This window comes from Magnolia sinica, chromosome 16 (assembly GCF_029962835.1).
Source record: "Magnolia sinica isolate HGM2019 chromosome 16, MsV1, whole genome shotgun sequence".
In the NCBI taxonomy this organism is placed as follows: domain Eukaryota; kingdom Viridiplantae; phylum Streptophyta; class Magnoliopsida; order Magnoliales; family Magnoliaceae; genus Magnolia; species Magnolia sinica.
In genome coordinates this window covers 4,157,674-4,178,950 of record NC_080588.1, presented here as the reverse complement: position 1 = coordinate 4,178,950, position 21,277 = coordinate 4,157,674, and the positions used below count along the sequence as shown (strand labels likewise).

The 21,277-nt window shown below is 39.9% G+C and overlaps 1 pseudogene; it reads left to right on the top strand.

The window, feature by feature from the left end:
* Nucleotides 1-558: 558 nt before the first annotated feature.
* On the top strand, nucleotides 559-2,122 carry LOC131229837 (pentatricopeptide repeat-containing protein At4g26680, mitochondrial-like; annotated as a pseudogene).
* Nucleotides 2,123-21,277: the final 19,155 nt, after the last annotated feature.

Below are 21,277 nucleotides of genomic sequence, written 5' to 3'. Positions count from 1 at the left end.
ATCTTAACCATAAGTGTGTGTTTGGGCCACCATAGTATACATCTTTCATTAAACATATTAATTAAGTGCAAATCTCTAGGATAAATAGAATACATAAAAAATAAAGCCTGATAAAAAGTTTGGGTAAGCTATACCATGTGAACATACAACTTTTATAATAATTTTACAATTTTCCGATTGATATGACGTATGAAAGCTTTTATTCAGACTTATATTCTATAATAAAAATAATATTTCTCACATAATGATTAGTTTAGCTTAAGAATCAGTCAAACTAGTCATTTAAATGTGCTCAATAAAATTACATACTTTTATTCAAACTTTTCTATGTGACAATTTAATTTTTAAACAATTCCATACTCGAAACTCAGGTTGGTGTGAATATAAAACATCTTACATGTAACTAACTTACAGGTTATCTAAACACAGAAACTAAGTTACCTGTAAGTTAGTTACGGCTTACACCCAAATAGGATTGCCTATAATTTTCTTTCACATGTAAGTAGGTTGCCTATAACTTACAACTAAAAAACATATGGGCATCCAAACGCAGCCTCAATGTTTTCCCATTTCAGGAATAAAGATGTAAATTCTGTCCCTCTTGGTGTTTATGGAAGAAGGAATTCTTCTCCTCTTTGGCTGCCCCATCGCACGATTCCTGAACTAAAAGGCCAGGATCTCGACTTCAAGAATGTCGCTCACAACCATCTCATCCACACCAATTGGGCTAAACTCAACGTGTTAGCTTCAAGTTTAACCCCATTTAGGATCAAGCACATCCTCTTGAAAATTTTGAAAGACCATGTCCTCTCTCTCGAATTCTTTGATTGGGTCGAACTCTAGAGACCCAATTCCCACACCCTTGAAAGCCATTCCATAATCCTCCACATTCTCACCAAGGCAAAGAAGTTTGCTATTGCCAAATCACTTTTGAAGAAAACCGTCATCCTGAAAACCATCAATTTTGCTTCCGAGCTATTCGATTCCGTACTCTACTCCTCTCGCTTGTGTGATTCGTCTCCTTGCGTATTCGATTCACTCTTCAAAACATACGCTCAAATGAAGAAGTTTAGGAATGCTACAAACACATTCCGTCGTATAAAAGAGTATGGTTTTCTCCTAACCATCGAATCTTGCAATGCATATATGAGCTCTTTGCTCGATTTGCATAGGATAGATATCGTTGTAGCCTTTTATAGAGAAATGAGCCGTTGCCAAATATCTTTGAATGTATATACTCTCAATATGGTTATTTCCGCTCTTGTAAATCTAGAAAGCTCGAAAAGGCTATAAAGATGTTTAAGGAAATGGAGAACATGGGCTGTAGACCGACAGTTACCACTTTCAATACATTGATTGTTGGACATAGTAACCAAGAGCTTCTAAGCTCGGCCATGAAGCTTAAAACCATGATGCCCAAGAACAGTTTGCACCTGAATGTTGTTACATATAACATACTTATACACGGATTCTGCAAGGAAGGAAAATTACATGATGCGAATAAGCTATTTAGTGAGATGAAAGCCATGGATGTGAAGCTTAACACTGTTACTTACAATACTTTGATAAACGGATACAGTCAAATGAATAATAGCGAGATGGGTTCTCGGCTCTATGGGGAGATGATAAGGAATGGGGTTGTTGTCGATATTCTGACATATAATGCCTTGATTTTGAGACTTTGTAAGGAGATCAGGAAGACAAAGAAGGCATCATCTCTGGTGAAAGAACTCAATAGGGAGGATCTAATTCCTAATACCTCGACATTTTCTGCTCTTATTGGCGGGCAGTGCAAGAGGCAGAACTCTGAGCGTGCATTTCAGCTTTATAAGAGCATGAAGAAGAACGGTTGTCATCCAAATGCAGACACTTTTAAGATACTGATATCAACGTTCTCTAAGAATGAGGATTTTGGAGGAGCGGTTCAAGTCTTGCGGGAAATGTTGGAGAGATCAATGATTCCTGATGCAACTGTGTTGACGGCGCTCTTTGAGGGCCTTTGTTGGCATGGAAAAACTGACATGGGCATGCGGCTGTGCATGGAGTTGGAGGGGAGACATCTCTTCCAGATGGTTTTGATAAAGTTAGTATTATTGGTTATCAATCTCAAACTGTTACATGAACAATTTTATGAATATTTGTTTTCAATCTTCAAAAAATATATATTTTTATTTCCAGTATGGAAATATGTGGTAGATAGAGTTAGCTCCAAAGACCAGTGAGTAAGGCCAACCATCATCTCTATCTACCGTTTCTTTAGAATTCTTTTGTCTTCATTTGGGGAAAATCTACACTCATGATGCTTAAAAGTGTTCTCTAGGAGGCTGCAACCAGACTCCCTTTTGACAACGTCTGTCGTTTGATTTAATCCTTTCTGAATGCTTGGTTTAAGTGTTGGGGGGATGAAGAAATAGTTAATCAAACTCTCTTTTGACAACATTTTAGAAATCTTTTTTCTTCGTTTGGAGAAAAATATACACTTATGAAGCTTCCCCCCTCCCACAGTTGGTGCTGAATGAGAAGGTTCAGGAAAGTGGTTGTCATTCGAAGGGTAGGTCATTTTCCAAAAGTGATGCAAAACAATATGGAACTTGGATGCAGCTGCACAATAAACTCCCCAAAAATTAGACGTTTACCTATTTGACTCTCACTATCACCACAAATACAAGTTTGGATGGAAAAATCAAGAAGAACACAGAAACATTGAGATTCCCAGATAGCCTAGCAACTAGAACTATATTTTAAAAGATTTATCAACACATGTTTAGATTAGTAGCAATTCATGGTTGAAAACACATGCTAGAGCTATGTTTTCTTTTCTCAAAAGATTGAACCCTGTTCATTTGTATGAATTGCAGCCCTTCTAAAAGTTGCGTGTAGACTTGGCATGAAATATTACAAACTTCTCTTATTTCCATTTTTATCAAGAGAAATGATCAGTTAATGGCCTAGTACTATGAGCTTACGGTACTTCACCTCTTTTACCACCAATTTGTCATGGCTAGGAAATCTGAGAGGAGCAAATGGTTAGCCTCATAATGAATATCACTTGGTATTAAATTCAGACCAATCCAAACATCAAATTGGCCCCACCATCAAAATGAAGGAATGGCCAATAACTGTTCTAACATACAGGTTTGGCCTACATCGCGAATGGATCAGCTTTATTTTCAAACTAGTTTTCATGAATGGGCTCACATTTTTGCAGATATGATAAACATGTGATGCATTGGTGGAAAAAGTTGTGCATTACGTTAAGCTTATGGTACTATGGGCAGTACCTGATCATTTCTCATTAATCAAATAATCCTGATCTAAAGAAAGTAAGAGATGATAGGACTTTATTCTAATTAAAACAATTAGAAATAGACTCCAAGAACTTTCTAGAACAGTAGATAATCCACTCGTAGAACTCCTGCTCACAGCTGTAATAGCCTGGTTGATAATCCACTCCTAGAACTCCAAGGCTCTTTCTTGAAGAGGAATTGGAGGTTCGTTCTATAGAAACTAATCTCATACATATGCTTTGGACCTATTGCTTCAGTTGCTAATATTCTACTTGATGGGATTTCCTCCTCATGGCTCGACCGGTCGAGGGTGGTGCTTGACCAGTCGAGTGGCTCTCGACTCAAAGTCCAGCGAGCTTTTGGTTTGAAAATTCTGAGGTGCTCGACCAGTCAAGGGAGGTGTTCGACCGGTCGAGGACCCTGCTTGATCAGTTGAGGTTATGCAAATTCATGTTCAGATTTTGTGCGGACTGCGTAAATTTGAGGCGGTTTCGCAAGAGGTGCAAAAGGGAGTTGCCTAAACTATAATTAGGGGTCTCTAGGGCTATTCTAGGGTATGGAGAAGGCTTTCTAAAGTTATTGTGTTAAGAGTTTTTTATGGCCAAGGTGACCAGAGAGAGAGAGAGAGAGAGAGAGAGAGAGAGAGAGCTTGTGGAAGGGAAATTCTTTTTGTAGAGGTGATTTACTTCGCAGTCGACGTCTCAACGCTTATACTACCTCGTAATTGGTGAGATCTATCCGTTTTTACATTATTCTCTTATTGTTTATCCACTCTTATGTGAGTGAAGAAGGTTTGATATAAGCAAGGTGTGCTTGTGATCGGTTGTAACGTTTTACTTTATAGTGGATTGTTGATCTGGACGAGGTCCCGTGATTTTTACCTCTTTGAGGGTTTTCCACGTAAAAATCTCTTGTGTCATGTGGTTTGTACTTTGATTTATTTTATTGCTTAATTATCCCATAATTTTGGTGTTTTTAGGAGGCTAGATCCTAAGATTTTGCGTAACAACCCCCAATAAAGTGGTATCAGAGCATCTAGGTTTATTGAACGAAGTGTGATCGATTCTGAATTATGGAAGGTGGCTCATTAAGGATGATCAGTCTCAATGGTTCTAACTGGACCATATATATGGAAGGATAAGATGGAGGACTTACTTTATTGCAAGGACTTGTATGCTCCCATCTTAGGCATATCAGTAAAAACAAAGGATATGACAGATAATGATTGGAAGAAATTGGACCGAAAAGTGGTGGGGTTTATTAGACAATGGTTGGACGATTCCGTATTCCACCATGTGTCTACGGAGACCTCAGCCGCTAGCCTATGACTGAAATTGCAAGGGTTGTATGTGAAGAAGACAGTCGGCAATAAGATTTTTCTGATAAGACGACTTGTGAATCTGAAATTTAAAAATGGTGGTTTTGTGGCTAAGCATATGAATGAAGTCAACAATATATTGAACCAGATCTCCACTATGAAGATGGTTCTGGACGATGAATTACAGGCTTTACTATTACTTAGCTCATTGCCTGATATTTGGGAGACATTGGTGGTGTCTTTAAGTAACTCTGCGCCAGACAAAAAGGTATCCATAGAATAGGTAACTAGCTGTCTCTTCAATGAGGAGACTAGGAGAAATTCTCAGAGGTATACTCAGCAAGAGGTCCTTGTGACACAAGAACGGGGGAGAGGAAAGAACAGAAAGGGTGGGAAGGCCCAAGATAAATCAAGAGGCAAGTCAAGCGTCAGAAAGGATGTTGAATGCTGGAATTGTGGCAAGAAGGGCCACTACAAGCATGAATGTCGTAATAAGAATAACGATAAGAAAGGAAAAGGAAAGGAGAAGGAAGATGAATCAGATTCCACTACGGTCACTTCAAATAGCGACATTTTAGTTATTCTTTCAGCAGATCATGATGTTTGTCTCACAGCTACGAGTCAGGACACCGACTGGGTGATAGACTCGGAAGCCTCGTTTCATGCGACTCCAGTAGGGATTTCTTCACAAGCTATAATCAGGTGACTATGGGACCGTGAAGATGAAAAATTCTGGCATATCAAAGATCGTAGGGGTCGATGATATTTATGTAAAGAGTAATGTGGGCTGCACATTAGTTTTCAGGGATGTGAGGCACATTCCAGACCTTCGCCTCAACTTGATATCGACGGGAAGGTTGGATGTTGATGGCCATGAAAGCCAATTTATTGGTGGGCGCTGGAAGCTCATCAAGGGTTCATTGATCGTGGTAAGAGGAAAGAAGTATTGCACCCTTTACAAGGTAAGTGTCAGTGTGTGCAAGGGTGGGTTGAACACAGCGAAAGATTCGGCTATTGACATGTGGCACAGGTGTTTAGGACACATGAGTAAAAAAGGACTTCAGCTACTAGCAAAGGAGCAATTACTTCTAGACGTGACAGGTATACTTTTAAAAACCTATATTGACTGTTTTATCAGGGAAACGACATAGAGTTTCATTTGTTAAATCTGCTTCTTATGTTAATAAAGTGCATGCATTAGATTTGATTTATTCTGATGTTTGTGGTCATATGAGGACAAAAATCTTAGGTAGGGCATTGTATTTTGTCACTTTTATAAATGATACATCTAGAAGGGTTTAGGTTTATGCTTTAAAATCCAAGGACGAGGTCTTTGGTGTGTTTAAATTGTTTCATGCTATGATCGAGAGAGAGAGACAGGTAGATCATTGAAGTGCATCCGCACTGACAATGGTGGTGAATACATCGGTGACTTTCACAGGTATTGTAAGTCCCTGGGTATACGACATGAACAGACGGTTCCTAGCACCCCCCAGCATAATGGCGTGGCCGAGCAAATAAAACGCACCATTGTAGAGAGAATCAGATGCATGTTATCCCATGAGAAGTTGCCCAAGATGTTCTATGGAGAAGCAATGCACACGGCAGTGTATTTGATAAACAGGTCTCCATCAACCCCATTGAATGGAGAAGTACTTGAGAATGTGTGGACTGGACAGGATCCATCGTACAGTCATCTCATGGTGTTTGGATGTAGAGCATCCGTTCACGTACCAAAGGACGAGAGGTCCAAGCTCGATATGAAGATCAGGCAGTGTGTATTCTTGGGGTACAGTGATGAAAAGTTCAGTTATAGATTATGGGATTCGACCAAGAAGAAGCTCGTCAGGAACAGAGATATGGTTTTCTTTGAAGATTAGTGTATAGAAGACATTGGTAAGCCAGAGAAGAACCAGCCTAATTCAGATGAGCTAGAGGACATGAATTCGGTTATTCCTCCAGTAGTGCCTGATAACAGGGGAGTACAGCAAGGTGCAGAGGACGAGGGAGTTTCTACAGAAGATGGACCAAGGGAGCAACTGCCACTTGATCTACCTGTTGAGCCACAAGTGAGGAGGTCATCTAGGGACAGACATCCGTCCAAGAGGTACTCGTCGCATGAGTACATTATGCTCACTGATGGGGGAGAGTCAGAAGATTATTCTGAGGCCCTAGCAGATGAGTATAAGGGGGAGTGGTTGAAAGCTATGCAAGAGGAGATGAAATCCTTGCATAAGAACTACACCTATGATATAGTAAAACTGTCTAAAGGCAAAAAAGTTTTAAGCAATAAGTGAGTGTTTAGAAAGAAGATTGAGCAGAAGAATTCACAAACGAGGTTCAAGGCCAGACTTGTGGTGAAAGAGTTTAGTAAGAGGAAAGACATAAACTTTGAGGAGATATTCTCACTAGAGGTGAAGATGACATCTATACGGGTGTCGCTTGGGTTAGCGGCTAGCATAGATCTGGAGATAGAGTAGTTAAATGTTAAAACTATCTTTCTCCGTGGTGACTTGGAAGAAGAGATCTACATGCATCAACCAGAGGGGTTCGAAGTCAAGGGCAATGAACATATGGTGTGTAGGCTAAGGAAGAGCTTGTATGGGCTTAAACAAGCTCCACGGCAATGGTACAAGAAGTTCAACTCGTTCATGTTAAAGCATGAGTATGACAGAACGGAGTCGGACCATTGTGTGTTCACGTGTAAGTTCTCAGATGGTGATTTATTATTTCTGCTATTATACGTTAATGGCATGCTCATCATGAAAAAAGACATCAAGAAGATTGACAGGCTGAAACAGGAGTTGGGCAAGTTGTTCGCAATAAAAAACTTTAGCCCAACTAAGCAGATCCTAAGAATGGAGATAATCCGTGATAGAAGTAGCAGGAAGCTTTGGTTGTCACAAGAGCGGTACATTGAAAAAGTCCTAAAACGGTTCAATATGAATGCAGCGAAGCCGGTCAGTACTCCACTAGATGGTCACTTCAGATTAAGCAACATGCAGTGTCCCAAGATGAAGGCAGAGGTGAATGAGATGCAGAAGATACCTTAGCATTAGCAGTAGGAAGTTTGATGTATGTTATGGTGTGTACGCGCCCAGACATAGCATATGCGGTTGGTGTTGTTAGCCGGTATCTTACCAATCCTGGCAAAGAACATTGAGCAGCGGTGAAATGGATACTGCGGTATCTAAGAGGCTCATCCAGGTTGAGCTTATGCTATGGTGACGGAATACCTGTGTTAGAGGGCTACATAGTGCAGATATGGAAGGCGACATAAACTTCTAAAAGTCTACATCGGGGTTCATGTTCACATTTACAGGGGAAGCGGTCTCTTGGCAGAGCGAGCTACAGAAGGTCGTAGTATTGTCGACAACAGAGGTCGAGTACATTGCGGTCATAGAGGCATGTAAAGAGATGCTTTGGATGAAGAGGTTTTTATAGGAACTTAGCCTAAAGCAGGAGCAGCATGTGGTCTATTGCGATAGTCAAAGTGCTATACACTTGAGCAAGAATTCAAGTCAGCACTCCAAGTCGAAGCACATAGAGATTCGGTATCACTAGATTAAGGATAAGTTGGAACAGAAGGTGTTACAGCTTGAGAAGGTCCACACAGACGATAATGGATCAAACATGATGACCAAGGCTTTGCTCAAGGGCAAATTTGAGGTTTGTAGAAATCGGGCTGACTTGAAGAAGGTGAATTTCTCCTGAGTCGAAAAGGGGGAGATTTGATGGGATTTCCTCCTCATGGCTCGACCGGTCAAGTGCCTTGCTCGACCGGTCGAGGGTGGTGCTTGACCAGTCAAATGGCGCTCGACTCAAAGTCCAGCGAGCTTTTGGTTTAAAAATTTCGAGAAGCTTGACCAGTCGAGGGAGGTGCTCGACCGGTCGAAGTTATGCAGATTCATATCTGGATTTTGTGTGGACTGCATAAATTTAGTGCGGTTTCGCAAGAGGTGCGAAACAGAGTTGCCTAAACTATAAATAGGGGTCTCTAGGGCTTTTATAGGGTATGAAGAAGGCTTTCTAAAGCTATTGTGTTAAGGGTTTTTGACTGCCAATGCGAGAGAGAGAGAGACAGAGAGAGAGAGAGAAAGGAGAGAGAGAGGAAGCTTGTGGAAGGGAGATTCTGCTCGTAAAGATGATCTACTTCGCAGTCGACGTCTCAGCACTTCTGCGTCATCGTGATCATTGAGATCTCTCCATTTTTCTTTTATTCTCTTATTGTTTATCTACTCCTGCGTGAGTGAAGAAGGTTTGATCCAAGCAAGGTGTACTTGTAATCAGTTGTAACGTTCTATTTCATAGTGGATTGTTGATTTAGATGAGGTCCCGTGGTTTTTACTTATTTGAGGGTTTTCCACATAAAAGTCTCTTATGTCGTATAGTTTGTGCTTTGATTTATTTCATTGCTTAATTATCCCATAATTCTGGTGTTTTTGGGAGGCTAGATCCTAAGGTTTTGTGCAACGACCCCTAACACTACTGTCACATCGTTTTCTATTTTTTTACTTAAATTAGTTTGATTGTCCAAAAGTACGTTACTACTTTAATGTTCAAAATGCCCATCCACAAGAGACTGCCTTGTATATCATCATTCTGCTTTGGTACATCACTAGGACCCCCTATTCATAAGGATGGATGCGATTGCTCAAAATAACAACATATTCTGCTTAACAATCTAGTGTACTACCACTAAAAGCAAAGTTAACTAAGGATTTTATACACTTACTTTCAATTTCTATTTTCTCTTGACTCTATCCCTCCCTGTCTTGTCAATCATTGAAATGCCCTAAACAATGTTTCTTTCCTTGCCATCCCCCCCCCCCCCCCAAAAAAAAAAAAGTTTCCTTCGTAATCTTGCTAAGGTGCATAGAACCTTAGAGAGGCTATCGAGCTTGGGAATGCTGAACTTTATAGCTATTATATTAAGAGAAATGTCACTGCCAGTCCTCAGAAAGGAAAGCCAATAGACATAACCAGATCAATGAACCATGGGCCCCACTTGTTCAAACCGGTACAGTGAGTATACTCGGCATAATTGTTGTGTCGATGACCCTAATGCCTTTTTTATTTTATTTTTCTGTTTCCTAGTGTTGCATGTTCTCATGGTCATACTGCATGCATATCAGTTCTGATGCAGTCCATCGTTTTGTTGTAATGTTAGTTGCTAAGTACTCAATGTTTCCTTTACTCCATCACAATGAGGATGGTCTCAAATTGCAGTTTGCTTCCTTCCAAATCCAACTTGAAACTAATGCGATCGCAACTTGGATTGTTATCCCTCAATAATGGTCATTGCAATTTGGTAATTTCTTTTATTGAAAAAAGAATGCCTCTGTAAAGTGATTTGGTATTGAATTAGAAAGGAACCCGTCAGAACAAGATGTAAGTACACTTGCTACAGACAACTTAGACTCACCAGTCTGTTTTCATTAGTATGAGCAGTAATTGCAGCTAAATCATTTCCTTGGAATAGATTGAGTTTCCAGCTTGGAATAGACCCAAAGTATAATGGACCATAGTGTGAATTTCTCACACACAAGTCCTCTAGATTGGAAGATCATATTTGTCAAGTTCGGGCTCCGTTTTTTTTTTTTTATATAAGTGTGGACTATTTCTTTGTTTTCTTCCTTAACCTTCTAGTTGCTGGCCACTAATTGAAGGGTTAGTGTTTTCCCAAAGTGTGGCCCATATTGTTGATGGTTTGGGTCACTAAATCATGCAAGGCCAGCGTAGTGTAGGAATACAATGCAGAGCAAGTATTAGGTAGTTAGCTCTCTTCTTTAGGATTCATTTTTATGGCTAAAATTTTCTCTCAATTTGGGAAAGATGGTGAAATATTCAAGTACAGTGTGCCGGTAAAAAGAATTCCTAGTCATAGCTTTAAGACGAGGGAATGAGTTATGGAGCTATTTCTTCTAGGAATTTTCGGTTTTACATTTTTTCTTAATTTGAATGTAAGAAATGAAATGATGTAACAAAGGAAACCAATACACAAAATAGAGCAGATTTATGCGGTTCGTTGTTGTGCCTACTCTATGGATGAGTTCCCGTCAAATTCACTATCTAATGCAGGACAGTTAGCCACTTGCTCTAAAAGCTCGAACAGATAGAGCATGGCGAATCAATCCCTTTATCTCATAGCCCAGGCCATACATCACATGGGTTAGGACCTCGTCTAAACCCCCCTCGTGGGCCCTATTTCATATAGGTTCCGCTTTACATGAGCCACCCGCCTCACACAGGGCACCCACCTCGAGTGTGCCCTTGCATGCCACATGCCACTCCACTCGAGCCCTATGTGAAAATGCCCTTGCATTACTATCCTTTAAAAAAAATATATATTTTTTTTTAAAAAAAAAAGAGGAGGAGGAGGAGGATTACAGCCCTAAAACTTTCTATTGCTCAAAAAAGCTTCTTTTATGCTACTCTAATTTGACCCCTATTGAGAATATTTATCCCTTCTACATAGAAATACCCAAAATACATTACTCGGCCCGGTTGGGTCTTTGGATTGGATTTCAGATTGGGTCTCATACAATTCCGTTGGACCCCATGCAATGGGGCAAGCCCTGCTGGACATGCTCGTTGGGGCTTTATAAGTAACTTCCCCTACACTACTATGCAAAATATGAGTCATCTATCAAAATAGTAAATTTATATTTATGATACAAAACAGGATGGGAAGCTTAGGATGTGAAGACAGACAATTACTGAGTACACGTGGGAAGCTTCGGATTTGAAGGCAGACAATTACTAAGTACACATGGGAAACTTAAAAATCATGAAGATGATAGATTTGGAGAGTAATACGTATCTAAGATCTGGGTTTAACAATTGCAGCCTCCAAAGCCTCTTAAGGGAAGAAGATGAATTAGTTTAGTTCTCTTTTAGGTAGTGATCTTCTTAGCCTAGCTACTATTATTTAAGAACCTTTATAAAATGTCAATCATCAATGAGGTCTTGTTGATTTGTACAGTTTAATCTTCTCAGAGAAAACACATTTCTTCTTCTATGTTGGCATTTGAGTGTTTCACATTTTGGACTTATAGATTTTACTACAATTTAAGAATTTAAATTAGAATCTTGATTCTCGAATTTGGCAAAGACTGGAGTTTCTAAATCTTGGCACACTTGAACAAAGTGTTACCCTTAAGAAAGGTTAAGAAATAATCTCAAAGGGTCTTAAAAGCAATTACTATATGATGGTTATAATGGGCCATTTGGAGTAATACAGTTATTCTGTAGAATCTGTTATAGGGAAAATAGGCCGACCAATGATGAAAGGTTAGGTCGGAATATTGCACTCCCCTAGGTTGGAGACGACAGTGAGTTCGATCCCACACTCAAAACCTGAGCAAGAAGTAAGATTGAGCTCGACATCTTGTCACCATATTGGAACGCTTATCGATCTACCCAAACTCCCGAAATGGCACTACCTTCGTCGATTCCAAGATCTCTAGAGTTTGTCAGGAACAACCCGTCCTTCTGCCCGACTAAAAAGACAGGCCGGCATAGTCTAAGTTGGCACAACCCAAGTCGGTATGTCCTAGGTCGGCATAACTTAAAGCGGCATGCCACTCCCAGGTCAGGTCGGCCAAGACCATGTCGGCCTCCTATTGCACATCTCCGCTAGCCTCAAACAAGTAGATCTCGCCTTAAAAAGATCCATCTAAGGTCTTCTCCAAGGATCTCAGAGGATATTTACGACACCCTCGGACCCTCGAGATCTTCGCCGAGGATCTCGAAAAATCCTCTTACTAATACGGGATCTGAATCCATCTCCAATACACACCTACTAAATAGGGAGATTCCCTCTACGCCACCACATCTCCTAAAGCTATAAATAGGGTACCTCTAATGGTGAAAGATACTCACTATTTTTAGTCCTAAACCCTCGATATTCAAGTAGACCCATATCCTGTCCCTGACTTAGGCATCGGAGGGTCCCCTGCTCTAGATGGGGTCTTCCTTGTCTGTTCCTTATAAAGGTAAAGAGGTTAAGAAAGGGGCTAACCAGATTTCTACATCAACAGAATCATTTTTGAGAAAGACCATTTTGAGGTTAAAATGTAAACATTGGGGGTGGATCGCTTGAGTCTTGAGGAATTTAAAAGGGTTTTTAAAAGATAAAATTCTTAAGAAAGGGATTTCATTTGTCACACTTGATAATTTAGTCCTTTCGCTTAATCGGTCACCCCATAACCATCCTATAATTAATGGGTGTCAGCCGTCGGCCCTGTCCATCAGACGTTCTCCTCCCAATAGAGTCCAAAATCTAGTTTTTTATTTTTATTAACACACGCACTCACACCACACTAGGGGTGTACATGAACCAAGTTAGCTCGCTTAACTCAACTCGAAAAAGCTTGATTCAACTCAGTTCAAAGCTAAGTTCGAGCCGAGTCGAGCTGATATTTTGAGCTCGAAAAAATTTCAAACCGAGTTTGAGCTTGCCCAAGCTCGACTCGACTCGAATGGAACCCCAACTCGAATCGAACTAGTTCGATGACGATATTGATGTTGCTCACCAAGTGTTTGATGAAATGACTCAAAAACTCAGGTTAGTGTGAATATAAAATATCTTACCTGTAACTAACTTACATGTTATCCAAACACAGAAACTAAGTTACCTGTCTGTTAGTTACAGCTTACACCCAAACAGGATTACCTGTAACTTTCTTTCACATGTAAGTAGGTTGCCTGTAACTTTCTTACAATTTAAAAAAACTTACAAGTATCTAAATGCAGCCTAAGGTGTCCAATGGTGAAAATAGGCAGTTGGAACAAGAATCTTGATTCTTCTATCTTATATTGGGAGGGATTTTGAAACACGGGACTTTTTATTTGTGGTTACAGAAATCAGCATCCATCAAGTAGTTCAAGTAGTAGACCCCATCAAAAGCAGTTGAAATTTGAGATTTCTACATTTTGGACTCTTCTCTCGTCAAATGAGGGATTTCGAAACATGGGTTTTGTTCATAGGGTGAAATGAGCATTTCAACAAACATGTAAAGGGCTAAAAACCATCCTTCCAAAAATACTAAAATTTGAATGCCTGGTGGGAAGTCACTTTGTGTTTGAGGGAAGAAGTTCACCTGTAAGTCACTTACAGGCAAAACCACCAAGAAACTTCATGGGGTTAGGGGTGAGAAGTCAATTCCCTATAAGTGACTTACAGCCCAACGGTCTGATATTTGAAAAGAGGGGAATAGGCACAAACGCATCAGCCATCACCTTTACACTAACTGCAATCGACTCTCTGTCTCCCCCTTTGCAACCCTCTCTCTCTCTCTCTCTACCTCTGCAATTGGTGGTTGGTTGGGTAGTAGGGTTATGTTAATTAGGGGTCGTTTGGCATTATTAATTTTGGGGGATTCGAGGTGATTTCAAATCCCCTGATGGGATGAAGTAATTATGGGGGATTTGAACTCTAAGATAGAAGTATGGATTACATCTAAAATCCTTTCAAGAGTTGCATGGCCACTTATGATATCCTAAAACAATCATATTATTAAGATCATCAACTGTATTACTTTAATTATTTTATGTAAATCTACCATTTAAAATTGTTAGTTAGTAATCTGGATGTGATCCTATGCTTGTGGCTCATCCGAGACATCAAATTTCAACATTTTAGGTCAAAGTATATATTTCAATGGGCTTATTACAACAATTGTGTCAAGCATTAGTGTAGTATACTAATTACATGTAAAAACCAATTTTACTTGCATACTTGTATACTCATGTATTTGTTTCTTTGTTTTTTTTTCTTCAAAAGATTGTTATATGGCGCATCAAGTAAAAGGACTGAAAAGAAACTTTTTACGGTGCCCATCCTGTATTATGTACATGTGGCTTGTACTATAGGTGTTTTGGGACGGCATGGATCACATATGTGACTGCCTTCAAGTGTTTATCCTCTATTATCTATAATTGGTTCCTAAGTGTGTTTATATCCTCAGAAATGCAGGGTAGGAGTATCTATCAGGGCAGAGTTTGAGAATTCTTGAAATGTCATGGTTTTCATTTTTGTCTAAGCCAACAAGCTTACGTCAGATCGAGTGATGACCTTATCTCTGTTTTTCGTTTTGCTATATATATTTTTTTCATTTGCCAATTTTTGCTCATAGTGTCTTTTCATGTTTTCACCACGTCGGTTTTCCCACTGTTGTTACCCATGACATCCTTTCGAGTTTTCACTATATCCTAGGTATTTGATCTTGCCTACCCGACCCTTGACAGCCTTTGCCCTTTTGCCCTTGACGTCCTTTTGAATTTTCGTCAGGTCCGTTGTTTTTACTCGAGACACCTTTACAGGTTTTTGCCTCTCTCGTGTTGCTAAGATGTATGATTTTTTTAGTGCCTTTTTTTTTTTCTATTCCGTCTTTGTAAGCCGATGAGGTTGTTTTTCGGGATAGTAGAAAGCTCGAAAGTGCGTATCCTAATACGGGTTTCTTCTTTGGATGGTTTTTTTTTTTTTTTAATTGGGTTCTCGTTCTCTCACATACACCCTTATTGTTTCCCAGACTTTTTAGGCGTTTTCAATTTTATTGTTTCCCTCTCTTTCTCTTGTTAGGCAAATAGAGGATGGGGTTTGTTTTTCAGGATAGCTATTCTCGGTTTGTCTACCAGCCGAAGTGAATTTTGACATGGTCATCATTGATTGGCTCATGAAGGTCTCCACCCTTCATATTGGTGAGGTGGGGCACGCCTCCATGGATCACTTCTTGAACAATGAATGGGTCTTCCCAAATGGGTTTGAATTTGCCTATTAGGTCTGGTAGGTGAGGAGGCATGATTTTCTTCTTTACTAGGTCTCACATGTTGAATGTTCTTGTCCAGACCCACTTGTTGTATGCTCATGTAATCCTTTTCTAATAAGTCTGGGAATGGCATAGAGCTTGCATACACTTTTACCAACCAATGTAACTGATCGTAGCGAGCTTGCAACTATTATCATTCTTCAACTTCGCTTCTAACAATATTCATAATGAGGGAATCTTGACTTCTATCGGCAAGACGACTTCCATTCCATATGTAAGCTCGTATGGAGTGGCGCTTGTTGTTATACGGAGGGATATTCAATAGGCACAGAATGCGTAAAGAAGCATCTTTGACCAGTCATGGTGAGTTTTCACCATCTTTTCGAGGACACTTGCAAGACTCTTGTTTGTTGCTTCAACTGCTCCACTTATTTGAGCAAGATAAGGACTTGAGAGTCATTGTTTGATTTTGAGTTGTTCGAGGAAAGTCTCTACATTCTTATTGATGAAGGGGGTACCATTGTCTATAATGATGACGTGCGAGATTCCATATCAGCTGATGACGTTATGCTTCAGGAATCTTATTACATGAGATGCTTCTATGGTGGTGTATGAGGCTACTTCCGCCCAATTGGTGAAGTAATCAATCGTCACCAAGATATGTTCGTGGCCATTGGATGTTTTGAGGCCAAATTTGTCAATAATTTTGACACCCCACATGGTGCCGCAAAGATGTCAGGTTGTATAAGTGAGCGTGTGAGTTCGATTTACGTGCTCCTGGCATTTGAAGCAAGTCCTGACATGTTGACATCAATCTGTTTCCACAATCAGCCAATGGTATCCCAGTCGTAGGATCTTTTTGGCCATTAGGTGGTCATTCATATGTGGGTCATAGACTCCTTTGTGGACTTCATTCATGATTTTAGCTGCCTTTGCTTCGTCCACGCAATGTGGTGGGATCTGATAGCGAAGAATCACTTGGACAGGATATCACCATTGATAATGAATTGTGCGTCCAAGCGTTGAATCTTGTGGCGATCCATTTGTGTTTCTACTTCAGAATACGTTTGATCCTTTAAGTATCGCTTGATATATGCATACTAGGGACGCTTATTAGGGTTTTGGCCTCTTTGATTTATGGGTAAAACGTCAGCTCTTCTTGTAGTTAAATTGTGAGCTCCCATCGGGCTGCTTCCCCAGGAATTTCGAGTATGGATGCCAAAGTGGATAGGGCATCAACAAACTAGTTCTTAGCATGTAGCATGTAGGTGAAGGTGACTCTGTCGAATTCATTGACAAGATTTTCAAGGTAGACATGGTATGGGATCAACTTGTCATCATTTGTCTTTCAGTCACCGTTCATTTGATTGATGATTAGCTGGGAGTCACCGAATCTCTTAACTTCCATACATTCAAAATGATGGCCTCTCTTCGTCCTGCAATGCATGCTTCATATTCGGGCATGTTGTTAGTGCATTCGTATATCAATCTTCGAGAGATAGGGATTGTAACATTGTCAGGGGAGTATAAGATGGCTCCTATTTTGCTTCCTTTTATGTTTACTGCATCATCGAAATACAGAGTCCATTCATCCACTTATGATCTTTCTTCTCCTTCGAGAAAAAAAGGATATTCTCATTAGGAAACTATGTTTTTAAAAGTTGGTACTCAAGCAGAGTGTGTTGCGAGGTGCTCAGCTAGTGCTTGCCCCTTGATTGCTTTCTAAGTGACATAAATGATGCCAAATTCAGAAAGAAGTAACTATCATTTTTCTACTCTACTTGTCAGTGATTGCTTCTCAAATAAGTATTTCAAAGGATTCATGCGAGTGAGCAAGAGTATGGGGCAGGCAATCATGTACTAGTGTAGGTGTTAAGTGGCTCACACAAGAGCGAGGCAAGTCTTTTCAATTTGAGAGTATTTAGCTTCGTAATTAGTGAAACAATGACTAGGATAATAGATTGCCTACTCTTTTCATCCAGTGTCATTATGTTGCCTAAGGATGCATCTGATGGTGTCTACAGCAACTGAAATGTAGAGTAAGAGTGGCCGCCCAAGCATTAGTGGAACTAGGACTAGTGGATTTAAAAGATATTTTTTAATCGATCGAAGGCTTTTTTATAGTCTTTATTTCATTAGCTTTCAGCACGTTTTTTCTAGAGTAATCTAAATATATGCTTGCATACAAGTATGAGTTGAGCAATGAAATGGCAGATGTATTGGATCCTTCCCAAAAAACTTCAAACATCTTTTTTCCATTTTAGAATATGACATTCGATGATTGCTCGAGTTTAAATTTGTCTACCTAAATGTCATCTTTGTTGACCATGAATCCCACTAGCTTGCCCCTAGTTGCACCAAAGATGCATGTATGGGGGTTGAGGCAGAGCTTTAAACTTTTTCAGTTGTTCGAAGAGATTTTTGAGGTCTTTAAACTGCCCCTTGATGCTTCGGGACTTGACAATCATGTCATCTACGTAAACTTTGATTTCTTTGTTCATCATGTCATGGAATAATGTTGTCATTGCCCTTTGATATGTGGCTTCGGTGTTTTTTAATCCGAATGGCATAACCTGGTAGCAAAACATTCCCGTGGTGCAATGAACGATGTCTTTTCATGATATTCTACTGTCATTTTGATATGGTTAAAGAGACTGTCCATAAAAGAGAAGATCTTGTGTCTTGCGTGTTGTCAACTAGAGTATCAATGTGGGGTATCAGGATGTTGTCCTTCAGACTAGCTTTGTTAAGGTCCTGAAATTCGATGCACATTCAAATTTTACTATCTTTCTTGGGGACCAGGACGATGTTAGCGAGCCATTCCAAGTATTTAACACTATTAGAAAGCCCACGTTGTATTGCTTTATCACTTCTTTCCGAATCTTCAAGATCCATTCTAGTCATATTCTTCTCAACTTCTACTTGACTACCTTAATTTTAGGCTTCATGGGTAGATGATGAACCATAAGATCTTCGTCAAGTCTAGCCATATTCTCATAGGAAATGGCAAAGTTAGATAACCATAGTTTCAAGTACTCTATCATTATCTGTCTATCTTTAGGAGGGGATAGGCTTCTCCCAATGCGCAGTTCCTGAGGATTCTCAAGGGTTTTAAGATTCAGCAACTCAAAACTGCTAGGTATAACATTGGTATTTGAATTAAACTTTTTGAGGAGATCCTCAAGTTCGTGAGTTGGATCATCATCTCCCCTGTCCTTAGCCTCTTACAAGCTCATGAGTTCGAAGTCTAATTCTATATCGAAATCATAAAGGTCGACTTCGAACTCATGCAATGCATTGGGCAGGCTGGACGCTTTATTGCAAGGAATTTTTTTATAAGGTTTTCTGATTTTTTTAGCATTTTGAAGATTTTTTATTTTTAAAAATTTTATAAAATTTATACTATTTTTGGGTTTTGAAAGTTTTCTGTTGTATTTGAGTTTTGAAAGTTTTGTATTTTTTATATTTTGAATTTTTCGAACACCGAACATGCTGGTGTTTCGGATCATGGTTGTCCCCAATGTGGTTCAGGGTGCCGAGTCCTATTTACATCGGTGTTTTTTTAAATCCATTGTGCTAGGCGGCAAGCCGATTGATTTTGTTGTCGAGGGGATGGTGAACCAATTGGCACTCTACACCTCTTGCCTTGAAGAGGTAGGGCCTGAGGTGCTGGTGGATGGATCAGTGACGTCATGCCCAAGCACCATGATGATCTGGGGGTTGGGCTCCGAGTCAATGTTAGATGGTGCATCATCTTCCTCACTTCCAGAGTCTTGGAGTTTCTTGGGTTGTTGTAACTCAGGTGGGATTTGTATGGATGCCCAATCAACATGGGGCACTTCTTGCCCCTTGTCCGGATGTTCCTCGGCATTTATTCACTGGTATAATTGAGGTAGTGATGGGATGGATCATGGATCGGACTCTCGTCTGGGTGGATAATTCCGGCACTACGGAATCTGATTGGGGTGAATGGTGAGAAACATTCCTCATCTGACTCTGTACATCTCCTTTTGGTGTTAGGCTCCTCTCGCACTTCGATCACTTTGGTGGCGTCTTGGTACTTAAATCGGTATTTTAGGATCTGACGCTCAGCTGAAGTGAAAATACATTTCGCTTCTAGGGGTCGTGTGGCCTAAGTTCTGAACAGGAGGTCTGGTATGAGCTTACGTCTTCTGGATGACATGGGTTGATGACCGGGATATTTGGCTCCCCTGAACAGATTGCTTCTTGGGAAGATGGTGTTCAGGATCAACGAGGATAAAGAGCATTTTGTCATCTAAGATGTATTTGACTCACTGATGGAGTGTCAAAGGAATGGCCCCGACTCAGTGCAGCTAATGGCGGCCAAGGAGGAGATTGAACGAGGAAGAAATGTCCATGACTTAGAAGGCGTTTGTTAATGTACCTGGGCTTATTTGTATTCTAAGGTCGGTTTCTCCCTCGGCCTGCCTTTATGAATGATCAAAGGCTCTCACATTCATGTTGTTGAGCTTGAACGTGGATGGGTCCAATCCAAGATACATAGCAGTCCGAAGTGGGCAAGATTGTTTTATTGTAAAACATAACTTGAATTAGAGTTTTTTTGTACCTCCCTTCTTCGATGGTAATGGGTGTATTTATATGATACTTGGGCAGCTCCTGGACTTGCATATCTTAGTGAGATATGGAGCTTTAGCGTATTTTGATAAGACATGCTAAATACGCTGAAGGGTCCTTATTTGAATGGGGACTTGCTTTTGAAAATATTGCCGAGCTCGGTTCGGTCAGCGTGATTTTCAGTTAGAATCTTACCAAATCTTTTTTTTCTTGGTACGAGGTGAGATTCTCTCCGGATATCCCGCCTCTAAGGTTGGGGACCTAGGGTCCATTTGATCTGATCGGCAGTTGAGTCAGGTGTCTAAGCTCAACTCTTGGGCTTCAACTCAGTATTGGCCCTTCGGCTCATCTGCACGGTTGATACGTTGATGGCTTGAGGAGTCTGTTCGGGCAACTTTTAGTCAGTGTCACTTTGAGATTCCCCTTCTATGGCTGTATGTCTTATGTAATAGGTCAGTTTGATTTTTCCCATAACACTATTTATTCGTACTCTATTTATGCTATTTCGAAATACTCACATATCATATATCATAACCAGCCAAAGTATCAAAGTTTATCCCTACTATTTCGAAATACTCACATATCATATATCATAATCAACCAAAGTATCAGAGTTTTTCCCTTAGGTATAATCTGAAATTTGCATGTCATTGATAGCTGATTTATAACCCACTGAACTGTACAAAAGTGAAGCTCGCAGGATCTTCTCCTTAGATTGGACTACACAAAAGCGAAGTTCGCATGATCTTCTCTTTAGATTTGTGGCCATTTCTTGGTGATGGGATTCGTCAAGTCTATTTATCTTGTTGTAGATGTTTAAAAATAAGTTTCTATATATAATTTTATTTTTGAATTTGAAATTACTTTCTATTAAAGATACTTTTACTCATTGAGTGTGAAGTGCTAGTGCTTTTATTTAATCACTCGTTTACGGGATATGGTAACCCACCAAATTCGGGGAGTGGCCTCACTCGAGACAGTGTAGCCTTTACCATGTGTATGTATTCTATATCCTAGCCGTCCATCTGTTTTGCCATATCATTTTAGGGTATGGGCCAAAAAATGAAATAAATTCAAATCTTGGGTGGACTATACCATATAAAACAATGTTGATTGAATGCCCCACCATTAAATTCTTAGGTCCCAAGTTAATGTTTCTGTAATGTTTATTTGCCATCCAACCTTTTGATAAGGTCACAATAATATGGATGAAGGGAAAAAACAATTATCAGCTAGATCTAAAAATTTTGTGGCTCACAAGAAGTATTTAATAGTCAATCACCACTATTTCCTATAATATAGTT